Below are 22,528 nucleotides of genomic sequence, written 5' to 3'. Positions count from 1 at the left end.
AAATATACATGTATAAAACATGATAATAATAATTAAAAACACGACTAATACTACTATAAACACACACACACAAAATCTAATGGTATTAAATATGGTAACTTATTATTTATTATTTTATTTTTGTACTGATTCAATTTGCATTGAATTATTACGATTAATATTACAGTAATGAACCACAGAGACCTTCACTAAACACACAGTCTCACAGGGCTGATATGCTTCAGGCTAAATCCACCATCCATCATAAAACAACAGCGAATTCCACTGTATTGTCAGCACTCAGCTTCAAATCAAACATTTGTTTCCATTTCAGTTTCCCATGAGTCACCCAAACATCCAACTATGACATCATGCTTCTAAAAAGAGCTTTCAGATGATGTCATCGTGAAGAGGAAACCAAATCAATCCATATTCATAACAACATGCGCTCTTCACTTCAGGGCCAAAATAAAGTGACTGCAGCGCATGAATACAAGCACACACACACAGAGATCAAGTTTCCTCCTTCACCGTAACATAAAGCAGCAGTGTGCGGCCTGAACATGGCCATATAAAAGTGACCTCTTGGGTTTATATTAGTCAAAGGTGGGCTCCTGTGCGCAGCTCTGCGCCAGAGACCAGGCCCTATGGCAGAGCTGCGCGAGGGAGACCGTGTCCGACATATGGTTCTGTTTTACTCTACCAGGCGAGCTGATTTCACCTTATAAGGGCTGAAGGGGCGTCTGGTGCCACTACAGATGGAGGAGAGAGAGAAAGAGAGAGAAACAGACTCAAGATGGCAAAACAGCTCAGAGAAAGAGTTTTACTCCAGACAAGACTTTAATAAAACAAAGCTGAAAATGTCCGTTTTGATAAGGTTTCTCTTATAATCTTCTGTGTACACTGCTGATGATGTTTGTTGACCTTAGATTGTTGTAGTTTGGTTGTGTGACAATATTAACTCTTATGAAAGGCAAGCATTCGGTGCAGAATATAACGCTTTCTGGAAAAATTGGCAATGATAAACAACAACAAAATAACCTGATCATTTTTGAAAATGTTTTGTATAATTTTAAATTATTAATTGAAATATTTGGTTTCATTTATTTATTTAAAAAAATTATTTATGTTTAATTATTTTTTAAGTATATTTTATTTATTTAACTTAATAATTTGGCTTTATTTATTTTAAACTTATTTTTAATGATTTATTTTTATTATATTTTATTTATTTATTTCATTCATTAATTTGGTTTTATTTATTTAAACTTTTTTTTATTTCTTTAATTTAATGTATTTTATTTATTTAATTCACCAATTTGGGTTTATTATTATTTTAAACCTATTTTTATTTAATTAACTAATTAATTAAATTCATTAATTAGATTTTATTTTTTATATTTTATTTCATTTATTTATTTTTATTCTATTTTATTTATTTATTTAATTAAATAATTTGGGTTTATTTATTTAAAACCCATTTTTATTTAATTAATTAATTAATTAAATTCATTTATTGGGTTTTATTTACTTTAAACTTATTTTTATTTCATTTATTTATTTTTATTATATTTAATTTATTTATGTAATTAATTAATTTGGTTTTATTTATTTTAAACTTTTTTTTAATTAATTAAATTAATTAATTTGGTTTTATTTTATTTTTATTTATTAAAATTTTATTTCATTAATTTGGGTTTATTTTTTAAACTTAGTTTTATTTAATTAATGAATTTGCATTATATTTAATTTGTTTATTTAATTCATTAATTTGGTTTTATTTGTTTATTTTAAACTTATTTTTATTTTATTAAGTTATTTTTAATATATTTATTTATTGAATTAATTTGGGTTTATTTATTTGAAACTTATTTTTATTTTATTTATTTATTTTTAACATATTTATTTATTTATTATAAAATGTTTGTGCAGAAATGACAAATTGACCAAATAATAATGCACCAAAATAAAAAATAAAAAAGTCTGGTAAAATTATGGTTTGAGCATTTTGCATTGCATGAGGTAAAATTAGCATTCAGAGCACAGCACACATACTGCAGAAACAGAACAGTACTCTGATACTTCACTATTGTGAACATTTTCACTGGAAATAAATGCCAACTCATATTTACATGCAGTAGTTTATAATTTTAGTAAAAAGTCACCTTGTGAAATCGTAAATATGCAACAACAATAAAAAATAATAGCATTGTAAAACAATATAACCCACTGAAAAGCTATTAATAAACTATATGTACAGCTATGGGAAAAATCCAGAGACCAGAGGCAACATTCTCCAGGTTTACAGATGTTTTATTGTTTGTTTGTTTGTTTGTTTGATTTAAACTGCTAATGACGTTTCTTCCATATTTAAAATAAATATATTGTCATCAAGAGCTTTTTATGCATAAAAAACAAAAAGATGCCATGTTTATATTGCTCATTTATATTGAACTTAATCCCGTCAATTTGCCATTAGTAACTTATTTAAATCAAGTACAGATTAATGACACTACTGCCAGAAATAAAAGTACTAGATCCATCGACTTGAGCAATGAGGATGAAAACACTGAATATCAGCAGAAACTTTAAGCAGGGCAGAGGTGTAATCGGCACCGCAACACAGCCGAAGCACAGCCGCTACACACACACACACTCTAACACACTGAACAGCAGCCCGTCTGTTGTGGCCGTCGGAAAAAAACGTTAGACTGCAGGAGGAGGAGGAGGAGGAAAAGAAGAAAAAAGGAAGAAATTTAATGGCGCGCTCCGCTTTGTTTATGTTCAAAATTTCAGGAGGAGGAGAACAGCTCTTTCTCTCTCTCTCTCTCTCTCTCTCTCTCTCTCTAGAGAGAGAGAGAGAGAGAGAGAGAGAGAGTTCATTTGTGTGTGTAAGTATAAGAAGAGGAAAAGAGTTTAAATGTGTGTGCGTGGCTGCATGGTGGCGCAGTGGGTTGCACATTCGCCTCACAGCAAGAAGGTCGCTGGTTCGAGCCTAGGCTGGGTCAGTTGGCATTTCTGTGTGGAGTTTGCATGTTTGCATTCCGCAGTGGCATGTTCTTCCTGTGTTCGCGTGGGTTTCCTCCGGGTGCTCCAGTTTCCCCCACACATCCAAAAGCATGTGGTACAGGTGAATTGGGTAATCCGTAGTGTATGTGTGTGAATGAGTGTGTATGGATGTTTCCCAGTGATGGGTTGCGGCTGGAAGGGCATCCGCTGTGTAAAACATATGCTGGATGAGTTGGCGGTTCATTCCGCTGTGGCGACCCCAGATTAATAAAGGGACTAAGCCGATAAGAAAATGAATGTGTGTTTGTGTAAATATTGACTTTATGTATTAATTTAGGTGAGTGTAAGTTTAAAAAGGTAATTAAAAAAAGAGCTGAAATGTGTGTGTTTGAGTATATATTGAGAATGTGTGTGTGTGTGTATGTGTGTGTGTTCATTTAAGTGTGTGTGAACAAAGTAAAAAGTACAAAAAAAGAGCTGAAAAGTGTGTGTTTGTGTATATATTGTGTGTGTGTGTGTGTGTGTGTGTGTTCATTTAAGTGTGTGTGAACAAAGTAAAAAGTACAAAAAAAAGAGCTGAAAAGTGTGTGTTTGTGTATATATTGTGTGTGTGTGAACAAAGTAAAAAGTACAAAAAAAAGAGCTGAAAAGTGTGTGTTTGTGTATATATTGAGTGTGTATATATTGAGTGTGTGTGTGTGTGTGTGTGTGTGTTCATTTAAGTGTGTGTGAACAAAGAAAAAAGTACAAAAAAAGGAGCTGAAAGGTGTGTGTTTGTGTATATATTGAGTGTGTGTGTGTTCATTTAAGTGTGTGTGAACATAAAAAAGTAAAAAGTACAAAAAAGAGCTGAAAAGTGTGTGTTTGTGTATATATTGAGTGTGTGTGTGTTCATTTAAGTGTGTGTGTGTGTGTGTGTGTTCATTTAAGTGTGTGTAAACATAAAAAGTACAAAAAAAGAGCAGAAAAGTGTGTGTTTGTGTATATATTGAGTGTGTGTGTGTGTGTGTGTGTTCATTTAAGTGTGTGTGAACATAAAAAGTACAAAAAAAGAGCTGAAAAGTGTGTGTTTGTGTATATATTGAGTGTGTGTGTGTGTGTGTGTGTGTGTGTGTGTGTGTGTGTGTGTTCATTTAAGTGTGTGTGAACATAAAGTAAAAAGTACAAAAAAAGAGCAGAAAAGTGTGTGTTTGTGTGTATATTGAGTGTGTGTGTGTGTGTGTGTGTGTGTGTGTGTGTGTGTGTGTGTGTGTGTTCATTTAAGTGTGTGTGAACATAAAAAGTAAAAAGAACAAAAAAGAGCTGAAAAGTGTGTGTTTGTGTATATATATTGTGTGTGTGTGTGTGTGTGTGCGTGTGTGTGTGTGTGTTCATTTAAGTGTGTGTGAACATAAAAAGTAAAAAGAACAAAAAAGAGCTGAAAAGTGTGTGTTTGTGTATATATATTGTGTGTGTGTGTGTGTGTGTGTGTGTTCATTTAAGTGTGTGTGAACATATAAAAGTAAAAAGAACAAAAAAAGAGCAGAAAGTGTGTGTTTGTGTAAACATTGAGTCTAAGCGAGTGTGTTTTGGTGCTGATGAGCACCAGAGTGGAACTGAAACAGCTCCAGGGTTTTTTCGGTGAACAATGGTCCAGTGTGAGCTGACTGGATGCTCTGGATGTGTGCGACCCGGGCAGGGAGCCTCGTTCATGGGCTACATGCGGCAGAGTGGCCCCTCTCCTCCTGGAAGTCCCTCCCTGGAGAACCATTAACTGGGTACTTTCCAGCTGCCGGGAAAACAGGAGGAGGAGGAGGAGAGAAAAGATCCAATCCTACAGCTGCAAGTACTGACTAAATAGACAGCTGTCTTCTGAGGGGACGATTATACAGGACAGAACCACTGGTCAGAATACACTAGACAATATCTGCTAATGAACAGTTTCTGTATTTTGTGTTTTCCATTTATTTGCAGTTGTGAATTGCATTATGGGATGTTGATCTCTGCTCTGTTGACTTTAGATGTTGAAAATTCAACTCTACAGTTTAACAAAGTGACTTTAATTCTTTGACGTTTTAGTAGTTTGACATAATATCATGTATAAGAAATCATATATGGAGAATTAAGTCTGAAAATACCAGAATATGTACTGGCAGTTTAATACAAGGTTTTTGTAGCATACTATACAACATCAACCCAGACAATATTTCATTTAAAACTATTAAAAATGCTCATAAAAGTCCAACTTTTAAGGTTGAATGTTGTCAGAAGACAGATCAAGGTCTCATGCTGCAAATTCAAAAGCATAAATAAACAGGAAAAATAAAAACATGAATAATTAAATATAGAAAACTGCTAATTTTCTGACATTTTTTACAGTGTAGTTTTTATACTAAAATGCAAGAGTAATGGAACGGTCCGCTGAAAAAACAGCAAGACTAAAAATACACATGAAGTCATTTCTATTTAGGAGTTAAGAATTAAATTGTCTCATAAAATTACAAGTCTCCATTTAAAAGTGGCCATGAAATGGAAGTTCTTTTTTTCTGCTATTGTGACGTACATCCACTTGAAATGGTCCTATAATTATAAACCAATGTAGAGCAGTGCCGATTTCATTCATTGGGAATAGACTCCATTTTTGAAAGATGAGTGTTGCTAATAAAATGAAGAAAGATTAATGAATGGGCAAATTCAGAGCAGAAACGAGACACCCACTGATAGCACTGCCCTAAAGAAGTGAAAGCTCCACCCTAAAAGACTAGTAGCTCTGGCCTAAATTACAGACAGTGCCAAACCTAAAGGACTGATAGCTCTGCCCTAAACTACTGATAGCCCTGCCCTCAATTCCTGATAACCCCATCCTAAATGACTGATAGCTCCGCCCTCAATTACTGATAGCTCTACCCTGAAGGACTGATAGCTCCACCCTAAATTACCGCTAGCCCCGCCCTAAATTACTGATAGCCCCTTCCTAAAAGGCTGATAACTCCACCCTAAACTACTTATAGCTCCGCCCTACAGGACTGATAGCTTCACCCTAAATTACTGATAGACCACCCCAAATTACTGATAGCCCTGTCCTAAATGGCTGATAGCTCCGGCCTAAATTACTGATAGCGCCGCCCTACAAGACTGGTAGCTCCATGCAAAATTACTGATAGCGCCGCCCTACAAGACTGGTAGCTCCACCCTAAATTACTGATAGTTCTGCCCTAAAGAACTGATAGCTCTGCTCTAAAGGACTGACAGCTCCGCCCTAAATTACTGCTAGCCTAGCCTTAAATTACTGATAGCCCCCTCCTAAAAGGCTGATAGCTCCACCCTAAACTACAGATAGCTCCGCCCTACAGGACTGATAGCTCCACCCTCAATTACTGATAGAGCACCCCAAATTACTGATAGCCCTGTCCTAAATTACTGATAGCCACCTCCTAAAAGGCTGATAGCTCTGCCCTAAATTACAGATAGCTCCGTCCTACAAGACTGGTAGCTCCACCCAAAATTACTGATAGCTCTTCTCTAAAGGACTGATAACTCCTCATTAAATTAATGATAGCCCCACCCTAAATTACTGGTAGCTCTGCCCTAAATTATCGATAGCTCCGCCCCAAAGTACTGATAGCTCCACCCTAAAGGACTGATAGCGCCACCCTAAATTACTGATAGCTCCGCCCTAAATTACTGATAGCTCCGCCCTAAAGGACAAATAGCTCCACCCTAAACTACTGATAGCTCCGCCCTAAAGGACAGATAGCTTCACCCTAAATGACTAATAGTTCTGCCCTAAATGACTGATAGCTCCGCCCTAAAGGACTGAGAACTCCACAGTCCACACTAAATTACTGATAGCTCCACCCTAAATTGCTGATAGCCTCGCCCTAAATTACTGATAGCCCCGTCCTAAACGGCTGATAGCCGGCTGTTGCCACCTACTTGCAGTTCGTCACTTCCGCCTAATGGATCAAAAATTTTTGTGACATCACCTCATACTTCAGTTTGTCATCTAATCTTCTGACCCAGTCAAATGGTGTCTGACATACCCCGCCCCCTTCAAGACGCTTCTCATTTGCTATTCATTTGACGCGTTTTTACTTGCAGAGCTGTGATAAAAACGAAACACCATTGGCTGTTTTTTGAAAAGGGGAGGAGCTACTCTATGCTCCGCCCTCTCCATGTTTCAGTCGAGACTACGTCAAACATCGAATAAACAAATGTACACTTCGCAAACGTTCGCAAAACTTTTAGGTTGTGTTTGCCGATCTGTGTGATATTTGACAACTCTTGAGATCTGTAAACATATCTGAATCTTTCACCAGGGATCACTTTCAGACTGCTGTCATATATGCTGAAGGTATCTCAGGAGCTGTAACATTTTGATGGAGGATTATGAAGCTGTATTCTGCAAACAATGGCAGCAGGATCTCTTTACTGGGGACACGGTGTCTGTTTTCCTGCGGGCTCATGATCTGTCTGAATCCCAGCTGGCCGTACAGCGCTCCGCAAACCTCCACACAACACACACGTATAAACAAACTGAGTCACAGACAAACTACATCAAACACTGAGACTAAACATCACACACACACATAATTTCAATGACAGATATCAACTGATTACAGCGAAGACAATTACATTTTAATTGATCACTATATTCTGCTATTACTAACAGAACTAGTCCTTTGAGAAGTGTTTCATGTGTGTGTGTGTCAGAGGGAAAGTATCACACCTATCAAAACAACACACTGGGAGCGGAGCCGGCAGGGGCCGAACCACGGAGCAGCTGCACAATGACTCACTGAATCATTTGCGGACTGATGAAGCGACTCACTGAGCCAGAGAATCATTTGTTGACTCACTGAATCAATGAAGTCGAACCACATCAAAGGCACCTCAAAAACCCCAAAAGTGACATCATATAGTAGCTAAACACCCGTCCCACAGCCTTCCCAGTCTCATAAAGCCTGCCGAGAAATCGTCCAGGTTAAAATCAGCACAAAAAATTTAATTATTGTTATCCTACATTGTGTTTTAGTTTTTTTTTAAATTAGAGATGTAACATTTTACTAGGATTTGCCATCATATTAAGTTTCATACTTTAGTTTTAATTAAATAAACTTCCAGTGCTCACAATGCAAAGCTCCTCTTCAGTCCATCCAAACATTTACTGAAATCAAACAGCAATATTAACCTAAACAAAGCATGATGTTAGAGCCGTGAGCTCATTAACATATGACCGCCCACATTTACATATGGCCTGTTGACTGACGTACAGCTTAGCCAATCACAACAGATGCCATTCATTCATAAGCAGAAGTCTTAAAGACACAGTGACACACAAAACAACAGCTAGTGTGCTGGAATGTGGAACTCACATGAGTGAAGTGTTATCACAGTAGGTCAGAATACTTCAGCTCCAACTTTATTTACACGGTCGTATTACATAACCCTTTATCTGCTCTTATACGACCTCTTTAAATAGTCACAGTAGGAGAAGCCCAGCTGTCTGAACATACACACACACACCACTTCAATTGGTCTTTAATGAACAGATGAATAGATAGATAGATAGATAGATAGATAGATAGATAGATAGATAGATAGATAGATAGATAGATAGATAGATAGATAGATAGATAGATAGATAGATAGATAGATAGATAGATAGATAGATAGATAGATGGACGGACGGACGGACGGACGGACAGACGGACGGACGGACGGACGGACGGACGGACGGACGGACGGACGAACGGACGGACGGACGGACGGACGGGCGGGTGGGCAGACAGACAGACAGACAGATAGATAGATAGATAGAGTAATAGATAGAGACAGACAGACAGACAGACAGACAGACAGAATGATAGATAGATAGATAGATAGATAGATAGATAGATAGATAGATAGACAGACAGACAGACAGACAGACAGACAGACAGATAGAATGATAGACAGACAGAATGATAGACAGACAGACAGAATGATAGACAGACAGAATGACAGACAGACAGACGGACGGACGGACAGATAGATAGAGTAATAGATAGAGACAGACAGACAGACAGACAGACAGACAGACAGACAGATAGAATGATAGACAGACAGACAGAATGATAGACAGACAGACAGACAGAATGATAAACAGACAGACAGACAGACAGACAGACAGACAGACAGACAGAATGATAGATAGACAGACAGACAGACAGACAGAATGACAGACAGACAGACAGACAGAATGATAGACAGACAGAATGATAAACAGACAGACAGACAGACAGACAGACAGACAGACAGACAGACAGAATGATAGACAGACAGAATGACAGACAGACAGACAGACAGACAGACAGAATGATAGACAGACAGACAGACAGACAGACAGACAGACAGACACAGACAGACAGACAGACAGACAGACAGACAGACAGACAGACAGACAGACAGACAGACAGATAGATAGATAGATAGATAGATAGATAGATAGATAGATAGATAGATAGATAGATAGATAGATAGATAGATAGATAGACACAAAAAAGTAAACACCCAGATGCCAAGGTTCCCAGATGGTGTATATTACCCACAATACACTGCAAGTTGGACATGAATTCTATTAGAACTACAAACGTGGCTCAAAAGTGTAAACAAACAACAAACATGGCGGATACATGAGACCAACCGTGTTTTTGAATGACTTAATTAATAACTAGCCTACAGGAGAATATTGAAATCATGTTTCCGGTGTTATATTTCATCTGCAACAACAATGCGAACTGATAGACTGAGAGACATGTTTGGTCATTAACTTCTGAATGCGCATAATTATGAAAGAAACATGCATGATGTGTCAAGATGATTGACAGGGCTCGTAACTAATGGTCGGTTAATGAGGAAGTAGTATCAAAGACTCTTGAATACACAAAACGTGTCACTCGTATAGTTAGGGAAAAGTGTAACGATCAATATGAAGCCTCGCATACTAGTACAGGAGCCAATCATTGATCACTATAGACTGACGATTCTCCTGGGGAAAAGTTCAGACCAGACTTGTGCTTTTACCTCAGCGAATACTTGCTTTACAAACATGAGAAATATATCCACATAAAGCTCACAAATCTTTTAATTGAACCAACTACACTGGTTTTGTAATCTGTATAAATTGAACGCGAGATACAATCTGTCCCGTCAAACGCAAATCACATGACAGCAACTACTCAAACGCCTACAAACTTGTAAACAGAGTCGCTGTCATTTCTGGAGGAGATTCACCATCAAGACCAAGTTGTGGATTACTGACCAGCGTGATCTGATGATCATTATCCAGAGGAAGATAATGTGTGGAACGCCCATAAATGTGGTCGGTGTCGTGATCTCGTTACTTTCGAGTGTGCATGCGCATTAGCTTGGGCAACATGAAAACATGCTGATTTTGTTTGATTCAAACGTTTAGAAACAACTTATGAGCCGGCTGTTTTTAAGTTTATTAGTGATTCCTAATATGTAATGTGATCGTAAGCTTGGCAAACAGTTCTGGAGAGTTTGATATTTCCCCATTCAGACAGAATGCCCGAGCATACTGCCCGAGAGGTGTTTCAAAGATGGCCGCCGAGTGATATGACTTCACTTCAAGGGACGTTGGTAGTATCTCCCAACGCTTGCATTCTTTATTGTTATACATAAAGTGAACGAACACAAAAAGAGCGTAGTATAAGTGGGCGAATTGGGACGCAGCATGTGTGTCTGGGCTTCTGTGTACGAGTGATGTCATCGTGCGGAGGCTGTCATGGCAACAAAATAAACCTCCGGTGCATCTGGTCAGAGAGTCTGTAAAACACACGTACACAGACTGAAACTCGTCTTGGCGCGATTAAACCACTTCTGAGAGAGAGAGAGAGAGAGAAGAGGAGAGTGCAGGAATTCAGCCCTTCTTCTTCTCAGTCTACTGTTTCCTTTCCACACAATGATGTCTCCATTTCCAAGATCAGGGAAAAAAGAAAAATTGGAGGGAAAAAAAGACACAGAAACGAACAGTGGAAAAAGTCTGATCTATTCTGTGAGGATCCATCTGATCCTGAAAAGACTCCTATTTTGCTTTTTTATTCATTCATTCATTTTCCTTTGGCTTAGTCTCTACTAATCTGCCGAATTCTGTGGAATATCTGCGGAAAATCTGCGGCTGTGGAAAATCTGCAGAATTCTGCACGCGCAGATTTCGTGTGGGCCTAGCCATGTTCCTGTCAAGGTCTTTAAGAGCTGCGTTCAAACTCTCATGTGAGTTTAAGAGTGGTTCAGAATGACTAGAGGAAAAGAGTGAAGAAAGCTCTCAGGAATGGGAAAAGGAGCTGGAGCGTTCTTCAGGAAGAGTGTGTGTGTGTGTGTGTGTGTGTGTGTAGGAGCGGATGGAAAGTGAAGAGTGTAGATCCAGCACACGGCAGATGTGAATTTGAGAGACAAGGCGAGCTGCCAGATACAGCTCCATCCAAATATGCTGCGCTGATGTAGAGTGTGTGTGTTTGTGTGTGTGTTTGTCTGTCTGCATCTGTAAGTATGTGTGTCTCGATTTCTGTTTCTTTAAATGTGTGTGCATGTGTGTCTACGTCTCTATCGGAGTGTGTGTCACTGCAAAAAGGTCACCTTGACGACAGGCTTTTATGAGTAATTAATTTTAAGCAGACCCCCTTTCATTATTACAACAAAGGAAAGGTGATCGTCCATCTCCTGAAAGAGGAAGAGGAAGAGGAGGAGTGGTCACTCATTTAACACTCTAGAAGCCCTACAGCTCTTAAAACTCTGTGTGTGTGTGCGTGTGTGTGTGTGAGTGAGATAAAACCCCCAAAACTCACTTTATTTTCTAATTGTATCCCTCAGTTTGTCTAGACTGAAAAGCTCTTTGCTCAGCTAAAATGTCCTTTATATTCGTATTATGCTTCGGCCTGTCACAATAATCAATATACTGACTATTATCAATATTCACTCACTCTCCTTCAGCTTAGTTCCTTATTTATCAGGGGTTGCCACAGTGGAATGAACCGCCAACTATTCCAGTATATGTTTATATGCAGCGAATGCCCTTCCAGCTGCAACTCAGTACTGGGAAACACCCATACAATCTCACATTCACACACACACACACACACACTCATTCACTATGGCCAATTTAGCTCATCAACTCACCTATAGCGCATGTGTTTGGACTGTGGGGTGAAACCCAAAGTAACCCCACGCCAACGCGGGGAGAACGTGCATACTCCACACATAAATGACCCAGCTGGGACTCGAACTAGCCACCTTCTTGCTTTGAGGTGATAGTGCTAACCATTAAGCCACTGTGCCGCCATTATCAATATATTATCCAGCCATACATGGACACGAGCTCGACAAACTGATTGCACATTCAAAAATAACGTACAGATATTTCCCATTCTACATCGACATTTAAGTTTTATATTAGGACATTTACTAATTCAATATTAAATTGCATCATTTAATTAACCTTTAAAATGAAATGTTTTCGGCCTTTGAAAGGGTTTATGCCTTGTTTTATTATTATTATCATGCTGTCGTGGTCTTAAAATGGCCTAAAAATATCACTTATCACAATTATTTCTGTGGCAACATTATCGCACAACTAAAATTATTTAAATCACGCAACAAAAATGTCTCAATTATTTAATTATTTATGAAATTATTTATATTTAAATGATATATTTACAGTATATCCCACAAAATATATTTTAAATGATAAATTATTAGGCTTAATTATGCTTTGTGCCTTTATGTGCAGTAATATTAATGTCATGCAAAAAGAAAAAAGTTTCATTTGAACTACACTGTAGAGTTGCAGGGTTCCACACAATTCCTTCATCAGAATCAGAATCAGAAGAGCTTTATTGCCAGGTGTGTTCACACATACGAGGAATTTGTTTTGGTGACAGAGCTTCTACAGTGCAACAGGATTACAGAGACAGGACAAAAAACAGATCATAAATATGTTTTTTTTTTAAATAGAAGTAGTGAGTGCTAATATACAGATTGACAAGTGTATGTACGTGTTTATTACTATATACAACGTTATATGTGCAGCTGTTATGTGCAAATTAGCATGTGTGTTGTTAAATAAGTGTATATGTGTATAATAGTGTATAGCAAGTAGTGTTGTTGGTTTTGCAATTATTATCATCAAGTGTTCATGAGATGGATTGCCTGAGGGAAGAAACTGTTTCTGTGTCGGGCTGTTCTGGTGCGCAGTGCTCTGTAGCGTCGACCAGAAGGTAAAAGTTCAAAGAGGCAGTGTGCTGGGTGTGAGGGGTCCAGAGTGATTTTGGCAGCCCTTCTGCTCGCTCTGGATAAGTACAGTTCTTGGGGAGTAGGAAGGGTTGTACCAGTGATTCGCTCAGCAGTCCGAACTATTCGACGTAGTCTTTGGAGGTCGTATTTAGTAGCTGAGCTAAACCAGACAGTTATTGATGTGCAGATGACTGATTCAATGATGGAGGTGTAGAACTGTTGAACATGTTGTCCCAACACAAATCGATTAAGTTAATGTTGGGAAAAAGGAATGTATTGTTTATTATTTTTGTCTCTTTTTCTTTTCATCAAATAATTATTTGTATTGGTCATTTAATGGTCATATATTAACTGAACTTCTACTGTTGTGCGTGGGATGCTGTGCATACTAATTAGCATTTTTGCAGAAGTAGATAAATGCTGGTCCAAAATTAAATTCAGCTCTGCAGAAACTTCCTATCTGAAGAAAGGTGTTAAAACTGAACACAGAACACAGAACGTCTTATGCTACTATTGTTGTGCAGAAAATTCGTAGAAAAAGAGTCTGAAAACTTATGTCTGGGGTGCGGCCAATGGAGGACTGGACAATGATTGGCAAATGACGAATTTCACTAAACTCCACCTGGTAATATCAGCTGCCTATATAAGTTGAAGTCAGGAAATGAAAACGGTTGCGCAGCTTCTGAATGTAACTCTTGCATTGCATTGAGGATAACAGAATTCTGTGAATCGAATTATTCATTTGCACCCAATAAATTGTTACAATTTTTGACAATGAAGAAAAACCTCTCCTGACCTTTTTTATTGAACACGCATGGAATTGATTCAATATTCCAACATTAACTTAACTGTTTTTACAAATTCAAGTTGATTGAACATAAAGTAATTCAGTTGTCCAACACAAAAAAACCTCAGGAATAGTGTTGATTCAGCTCATTTTACACAAGTAGTTCAAACAAACAGCTAAAATACTTTCTTGAGTTTATAATCTCACATTATATCATCTAAAGTGTCAAATATACTGAGTGATAATATTATTAGTGTTGTTTAATGAGTTTATCTGTCGACGTGATGCTGTTGAATTGTAAAAGATGCAACTATTTTTACATTGTTGTTGTGTTTAGATGTTTTCTGAACAGCTTCACCGCAAGTATCAACTTGTTTTACGTTTACTAAAGTAAATTGTGCAACTCATTGCCTTAATTCATTCATTCATTCATTTTCCTTCGGCTTAGTCCCTGATTATCAGGGGTCGCCACAGCGGAATGAACCGTCAACTATTGCAGTATATGTTTATATGCAGCGGATGCCCTTCCAGCTGCAACTCAGTACTGGGAAACACCCATACACACTCACATTTACACACATATACTACGGCAAATTTAGTTAATCCAATTCCCCTAAAGCGCATGTGTTTGGACTGTGGGGGAAACCGGAGCACCCGGAGGAAACACGGAGAGAACATGCAAACTCCACACAGAAGGTTTGAGTGCCAGCCGGGACTCCAACCAGTGACCTTCTTGCTGTAAGGCTACAGTGCTAACCACTGAGCTACCGTGCCGCCTGCCTTGATTCAATTAATTGGAAATGTAAGTTTTGTTGACTTAACTGGATCTGTAATTAGAGTTAGTAGAGTTTTATTTAGTTTTATATTATTTGTACCGTAAATCTCAAAGTCAAAATCGTGTCTCCCATGTTAATCATATTAAGAAAATACACAATAACACTTAATTTTTTACATTTATATTAAAGCATGCTAGAAATCTGCATGGTTAGGGGAACTCGTTCAGTTTAAGTTTAGTCTAATAGAGTCAAAGCTTGAGTTCACGTAACTTGTTTCCATTAAGTTCAATAAACTTTCATCAAAGAATGTAAGTCAAAGGAACTCATTTAGTTTACTTAATTGTACTGTTTGATTTTGCAGGAGCCAGTGTAAAGACCTGAGGACAGGTGTGATGATCTCTGAATCTCTGGTTCTGGTCAGAATCTTGGCAGAAGCGTTCTGGACGCACTGCAACTGTCTGACTCTCTTTTTGAGAAGGCCAATGAGGAGTCCATTACAGTAATCCACCCTGCTGGTCATAAAAGCATGAACACGTTTCCTCACTGGAAATGCATCTAATTCTTGCAGTAATTTTGAGATGATAGTATGCTGATTTAGTTACTGCTTTGACATGGCTACTGAAACTCAGATCTGACTCCAGAATCACGCCAATCAAATTACATTCAGGTTCTTGCAGTTCATTTAACGGCCATCGGTGTCACTAATAACAACGTTTTCAGTATTTTACGTCCCACGTCTTACAGTTAATCACTTCAGATCATTTTTGCATTATTTTTGGATTATCTGTTGCACCTACTTTTAATATTTAAAAATATATTTATAAGAGAAAAAAATAAGGATTTTGTTAAAAACGATGCAACAAGGTAAATAGGCAACTTCTGTTGTCCAATAAAAGCATCCTTTTCTTCATGAACTTAATAAATGAAACAAACTCCAGCATAATAATGAATCCTCACAATTGTAAAACTAGAAACATTGTCATAAACTTTTAATCTCAGTAACTATCAAAAGCTTACAGTCCAATTGCATGAAAGCAATATCATGACATCTGGCTCTGTTATTAGCTCTGTACGTGTTCAATCAACTGTGTCTTTTTTGTGGGTGATAATGGTCCAAATCCAATAACGTTCTGCTGCATGCCTGTATGAGATTGCGTTTCAGAAATGAATATATTCAAACAAAACCGCTATCATTATTATTATCGGCAAACTAAAAAAAATAGGTTGGTCATTTGATACTATCAATTATTTTATGCTGCCTTTTTTCTTCATATAAAAAGAGAAACATAGATAGAAAAGCCTAAATTGTAAATATCATGGATGTATAATTACTGAGCGATACACTATTTTGTACAGCCACAGTTACCATTTTCACCTGATATTTGGAGCCAAATTAGAGGAACAACATTACTTTAGAGGGATAACAGAATAACTGTGTTCGTACATTTGTACTCAGAGATTGGAAGGGCTGTTTGTAAAATCAGGTCATTTTAGCTATCTTTGTTGCTTTAAATGCCAATAATGACTTTTCAAACATGGAGAAATGTACACTCTATAAAATATTACATTTATTTATTTCCTTAAAATTCTACACACAATACCCTATAATGACAATGTGAAAAAGGAGTTTTTGAAATTGTTGCAAATTTATTAAAAATAAAAAAGCTGAAAAATCACATGTACAGAAGTATTCACAGCCTTTGGCGTGAAGCTTTAAATTGAGCTCAGGTACATTCTGTTTCCACTGATCATTCTTGAGATGTTTCAGCAGCTTCATTGGAGTTCACCTGTGGTCAATTCAGTTGATTGGACATGATTTGAAAAGGCATACAACTGTCTATATAGGGTGCCAGGGTTGAAAGTGCATGTCAAAGCACAAACCAATAATGAAGACAAAGGAATTGTCTGAATTGTCTAGAAGCACAAGGCTGGGGAAGGTTATGGAAATATTTCTGCTGCTCTGAAAGTTCCAATGAGCACAGTGGCCTCCATCATCCGTAAGTGGAATATGTTTGGAACAACTAGGACTCTTCCTAGAGCTGGCCGGCCATCTAAGCCGAGTGATTGGGGGAGAAGGGTCTTAGTCAGGGAGGTGATCAATAACCAGATGGTTATTCTGTTTGAGCTCCAGTGTTCTTCTGTGGAGAGAGGAGAACCTTACAGAAGGACAACCATCTGTGCAGCAATCCACCAATCAGGCCTGTATGGTAGAGTGGCCAGACTGAAGCCACTCCCCGTCTGGAACTTGCCAAAAGGCATCTGAAGGACTCTCAGACCATAAGAAACAAAATTCTCTGGTCTGATGAGAATCAAATTGAACTTTTTGAAGTGGATGCCAGGTGTTACGTTTGGAGAAAACCAGGCACCGCTCATCACCAGCTAATACCATCCCAACAGTGAAGCATGGTGGTGGCAGCATCATGCTGTGGGGATGTTTTTTAGCAGCAGGAACTGGAAGACTAGTCAGGATAGAGGGAAAGATGAATGCAGCAACGTACAGAGACATCCTGAATGAAAACCTGTTCAGAGTGCTCTTGACCTCAGACTGGGGTGACGGTTCATCTTCCAGCAGGACAATGACCCAAAGCACACCGCCAAAATATCAATGGATGGGCTTCACAACAACTCCTTGAGTGGCCCAGCCAGAGCCCAGACCTAAATCCTATTGAACATCTCTGGAGAGATCTGAAAATGGCTGTACACCGTCGCTTCCTATCCAACCTGATAGAGCTTGAGAGGTACTGCAAAGAGGAATAGACAAAAATTCCCAAAGACAGGTGTGCAAAGCGTGTGGCATCATTTTCAAAAAGACTTGAGGTTGTAATTGCTGCCAAAGGTGCATCAACAAAGTATTGAGCAAAGGCTGTGAATACTGATGTACATGTGATTTTTCAGCTTTTTTATTTTTATAAATTGGGGTATTATGGGGTATTGTATATAGAATTTTGAGGAAATAAATGAATTTAATACATTTTGGAATAAGGCTGTAACATAAAAAACATGGAAAAATTGCAGCACTATGAATGCTTTCCAGATGCACTGTACTTACATTACAAATACAGATTTTAATAAACAATATTTGCTTTTTTCAAATCACGTTTTCCGCTGCAATGTCAGTTAATGAACATTCGCTTTTTTTAATTGCTGGACAACGCAAGCTAAAATAATGCTGAAATAGCTGCTGACAGCTAGTGGTTGCTTCTTCAAGAGGAAATACAGACATTACTTTGATTTCATTGAGCGTAACAACAAAAATATTGCTGTAAAATTCAGTCTATGTCCAGACTCCAGACTCTAAATACCTTTCGATGCTTTAAATCGACCATCAACTTGTTCAAACTGTTGTTATAAGTAACCTACCCAACACTGGTGTTCTTTTACAACTATTCAGTCTCTGAATACTGTTAGACTCTCCAGAAAACCCTGTTTATTTCACGTTTTTTTTCTCTATTATGTTTATCTATGTTTTTAAGTGTAGCCTATACTTACTGTTAAATTGTTAATTAGATTTAATTTGCATGATTGTTTCCCCTACAAAATCATTACAATCAATCTAAATTAATGAATTCACTCCAAATAGAGCTATTGAAGCCATCTGGAGAAATTGTATTCATATCTCAATGTATATTGCAAATATAATATCACAATGAAATAAATTAAATCTTTTCTAATATCACCCTAATTCTGATTGTCCTTTCTGTTTATACACATTCCTGTTATTAATGTTCTATTGCGGTTTATGTGTTTAGTGTTTACGTATGTTGCATGTTTTGCACTCTTAATAAAAATGACAGATCTGGTTGATTTTGGTCTTTTTTTTAAGTAGAGTTGAAAGCTCTCTGTGCGGTGCGCATACATCTGCTGCCTATGTGAATGGTTAACACATGCTCACGCTCGAGCGCCACAGAAACTAGAGTAAAGAACACAGTGTTCTCGACACAAGGACGCAGTTTTGCAGCGAGCCTCAAGTCTACCTGCAGCAACTTCTGATGCATATACTAAACAACAAGCAGTCGTGTGTGTTCAAATACATACATTTAACACAACCTTGTGCAGCCATCGCACACTTTCGCATAAAGATGAATTTTTTTCCAGCACTCAGAGGCAGACAAAGCACCTTTTTTGACAGATTTCTTTTTACAGTTCAGCAATCTGTAATAGCAGTGCGAATGAATCATTTTTACAGGACATAAAGTCAAAAAATGTCAAGAGATAGAAAAGGAGAATGTTTCATTCGAAGAAATATGTACGTTTCAATAATCCATGTGATGAAAACATGCTAGTTTTTTTGAGCCATACTACAGTAAAGCACTTGAATTAGTCTGTTATGGTAATTATATAGTTGCTATGATAAAACTACAACTATAGTAAAATAAACAAATTATGCTACATACATTATAGCTACATTAATGATATTGCCTTACTATAGTAAAAAGCTACAGTATTTATTACTGTTTATGAGTTCATGATAGTTAATACTACATTATGATGTAGCTCACATTAACAAAGAGCCATAAATGCCATAATATATACAGTATAATATACTTCACTATAGTATTAAGTATAAAAAAACATTTGGATAAACATTTGGTTCCCAAGTATAGTGATATGCAGGAAGCCATTTTGTTTTCATGTGACAAAACTCACGAAATAGCTGATATTCAAGTCACATAACTTTCACCATTACTGCAAGTTATCAAAAGTACCACAATACTGAGGTAAATTTAACCACTGCTTGACAATTGCCATACATGAAAAAATACTATAGTAATTTATAGTCCTTTTGAATAATACTATAGTAGAATACTTGAATGAAAGTGTTGCAGTAATTCTATTGTTGCTATGGTAACACAACAACTATAGTAATATAAACAAATTATGTCATCTCATGTTTACAATAACTATATTAATGATATTAGCTTACTGTAGTAAAAAGCTAAAGCATTTATTACTGTTTACGAGTTTACTATAGTTAATAATACTACAGTATGCTGGAGCTTACATGAACAGAAAGTTATAAACTCTACAGTATAATGCACTTTACAACAGTCGACACTAGTATTTACTATAAAAACTGTTGGATAAATATACAGTCCCCAGATATATAGAGTTATGCAGGAAGCCATTTTGTTATCATGTGACAAAACCACAAAATAGCTGATATTCGTGACACATAACCTTCACTATTGCTGCAAGTTATCAAAAGCATCACAATACTGAGGTAAATTTAACCATTTACACTGCTTGACAATTAGACTTACCATACATGAAAAAATACTATAGTAATTTATAGTCCTTTTGAATAATACTATAGTAGAATACTTGAATGAACGTGTTGTGGTGATTCTACTGTTGCTATTGTTACAATGTTTACAATCACTATAATAACGATATTAGCTTACTGTAGTTAAAAGATACAGTATTTATTACTGTTTACAAGTTCACGATAGTTAATACTACAGTATGCTGTAGCTTACATTAACGAAGTGCTATAAACTCTATAATATATACAGTATAATACACTTTACTATAGTCGACACTAGTATTTATGATAAAAACTGTTGGATAAATGTACAATCCCCTAGATATGTAGAGTTATGCAGGAAGCCATTTTGTTATCATGTGACAAAACCACAAAACAGCCTGCACCATTACTACAAGCCAACAAAAGTATCACAATACTGAGGTAAATTTGACCATTTACACCACTTGACAGTTAGATTTACCATACATGAACAAATACTATAGTAATTTATCATCGTTTTGAACCATACTATAGTAAAGTATTTTAATGAATGTTTTGTGGTGATTCTAGTTGCTATGCTAACACAACAACTACAGAAATAAAAACAAATCATCCAATATTGTAGTTTTCCACTACTATATCTATTATGCAATACTGTGGTAAAACCTAAAGTTCTTTTCAGTTCATAATTGATACTGCAGCAGGCAACACTTTACTATAATATGGTTGAAAAACACTGTATGTACTATAAATGTCTCTATATGTTTTTAAATCTGGTACTGTGTCTAAGCGGAAAACAAAATGTGTTTTTATATATTTCTTTAAAAAAGTACAAATGAATACAACTAAGACACTGGCACAATTGTAAACAACAACTACAAAATAAATAAAAAATCCAAAAGCCTCCACCTTTTCCTTTATCCTGAGGCATAATGATTGACAGATAAACAGTGGCAGTCTGAAGTATTACACCAGCCAACATTCTCCAGCCGTCACCACAGCCAGACCAGGTAGTTGCTAGAAGGGATACAGCTGAGATCGGAAGTTAACCAGAATTGCTTATAATTAATCCATTAAATTGTATTTAATTATAACGTCTATCCATACCCTCACAGTAATTTAAAACAGTAATTACAAAGAGGATTATTCATATTATTTATTAAATTATCCATTAAACTGTATTTTATTGACGTCTACCCCTACCTTAACACAGTAAGTTAATGTAAAAACAATATTTACACCAAGTAATATTCATATAATTTATTAAATTACACATTAAATTGTATTTGATTAACGTCTGGCCTAACCCTTACAGCTATGTAAACATAGTAATAATTGCACAGAGTATTGTTATTATTATTCATTAAATTAGCCATTAAATTTTAACTCTAACACTACAGTGATGTAACAACAGTAATTGGGCCTACATCGAGCATTATTCATATTATTTATTAAATTACCCATTTAAGATTTCATTAACGTCTAGCCCTAATAATAATTATTATTGTACAGTGTCACAAAAGTATATTGATGTGAGTATCCACAGCTGTATCCCTTCTAGACAACAACAAACACCCACATCAGCACCTATAAACCCGCCTGGGGCTTCAACTGACGGCCACTTACAGTGTATGTGTGTCGGCGGGCAGGTCGGACGCCGCCGGGGCCTGATCTAGTCCGATGTGGGAGCAATTGACCACGCAAGAGTTTTGGGGTCCCGCCGCCGTGCAGGAGCAGTTACCCGGGCACGGGCTGCACGCTCCCGCGTCTGCCTTGACGCCCGAGCGCGCCTCCAGGCAGCACAGTGCAAAGAGCAGGCTGGAAAATAATCCAAACTTTGGGAGACAGACGCCATGTTTTCGCTTAAACGCAATCTGTCCATTTCCACAAGGCATCGCTCACTCGCATCTCATCGCCTCTTCTGTTGGTGAAGTTTTCCTCGGAGGAAAGTTCACTCTTTTCCCAGTTTTTCCATAAGGGAATTGGCGCAGAAAGCGAAAAGTGTTCGGAAATCGCGTTTTTTCCCCCCAACTTCGATGACGTCCCCCCGCTATTCCTCCGTTAACGGAACTAGATTCACTTCTTCTCCAGACAAGAGGAGGGGAGGAAAAAAAAACTCTGGATTCTGCTCTGCCAGAAGTTCCTGAAGAACTTCCTCTCGCTCCTCATCATGCAGTGCCGCTGCTCTCCACTGGACGAGGATTCATCCGAAAAACACACTGCTGTTCATTAAAACTCAATGTTTACTGATGCTGTGTTCCTTTTATTATTGACTTTTCCTTTTAAGAAAGAAAGAAAGAAAGAAAGAAAGAAAGAAAGAAAGAAAGAAAACCACTGGTCGAGGCTTCATCCGAAAAACACAAACTGCTGTTCATTAAAACCCAGTGATGCTGCATTCATTTTATTATTGACTTTTTTTTTAAATAAAGAAAGAATGTTTTGATTTTCACAACACTTCCT

At 37.2% G+C, this 22,528-nt stretch overlaps 1 pseudogene; it reads right to left on the bottom strand.

The window, feature by feature from the left end:
* The window catches only part of LOC130223669 (polycystin-1-like), a 115,648-nt pseudogene extending 93,446 nt beyond the window's left edge, over positions 1-22,202 (bottom strand).
* Between the last annotated feature and the right edge of the window lie 326 nt (positions 22,203-22,528).

This window comes from Danio aesculapii, chromosome 1, assembly GCF_903798145.1.
Source record: "Danio aesculapii chromosome 1, fDanAes4.1, whole genome shotgun sequence".
NCBI lineage: Eukaryota > Metazoa > Chordata > Actinopteri > Cypriniformes > Danionidae > Danio > Danio aesculapii.
The sequence above is the reverse complement of the archived record's forward strand: the minus strand, read 5'-3'. Positions and strand labels throughout refer to the sequence as shown.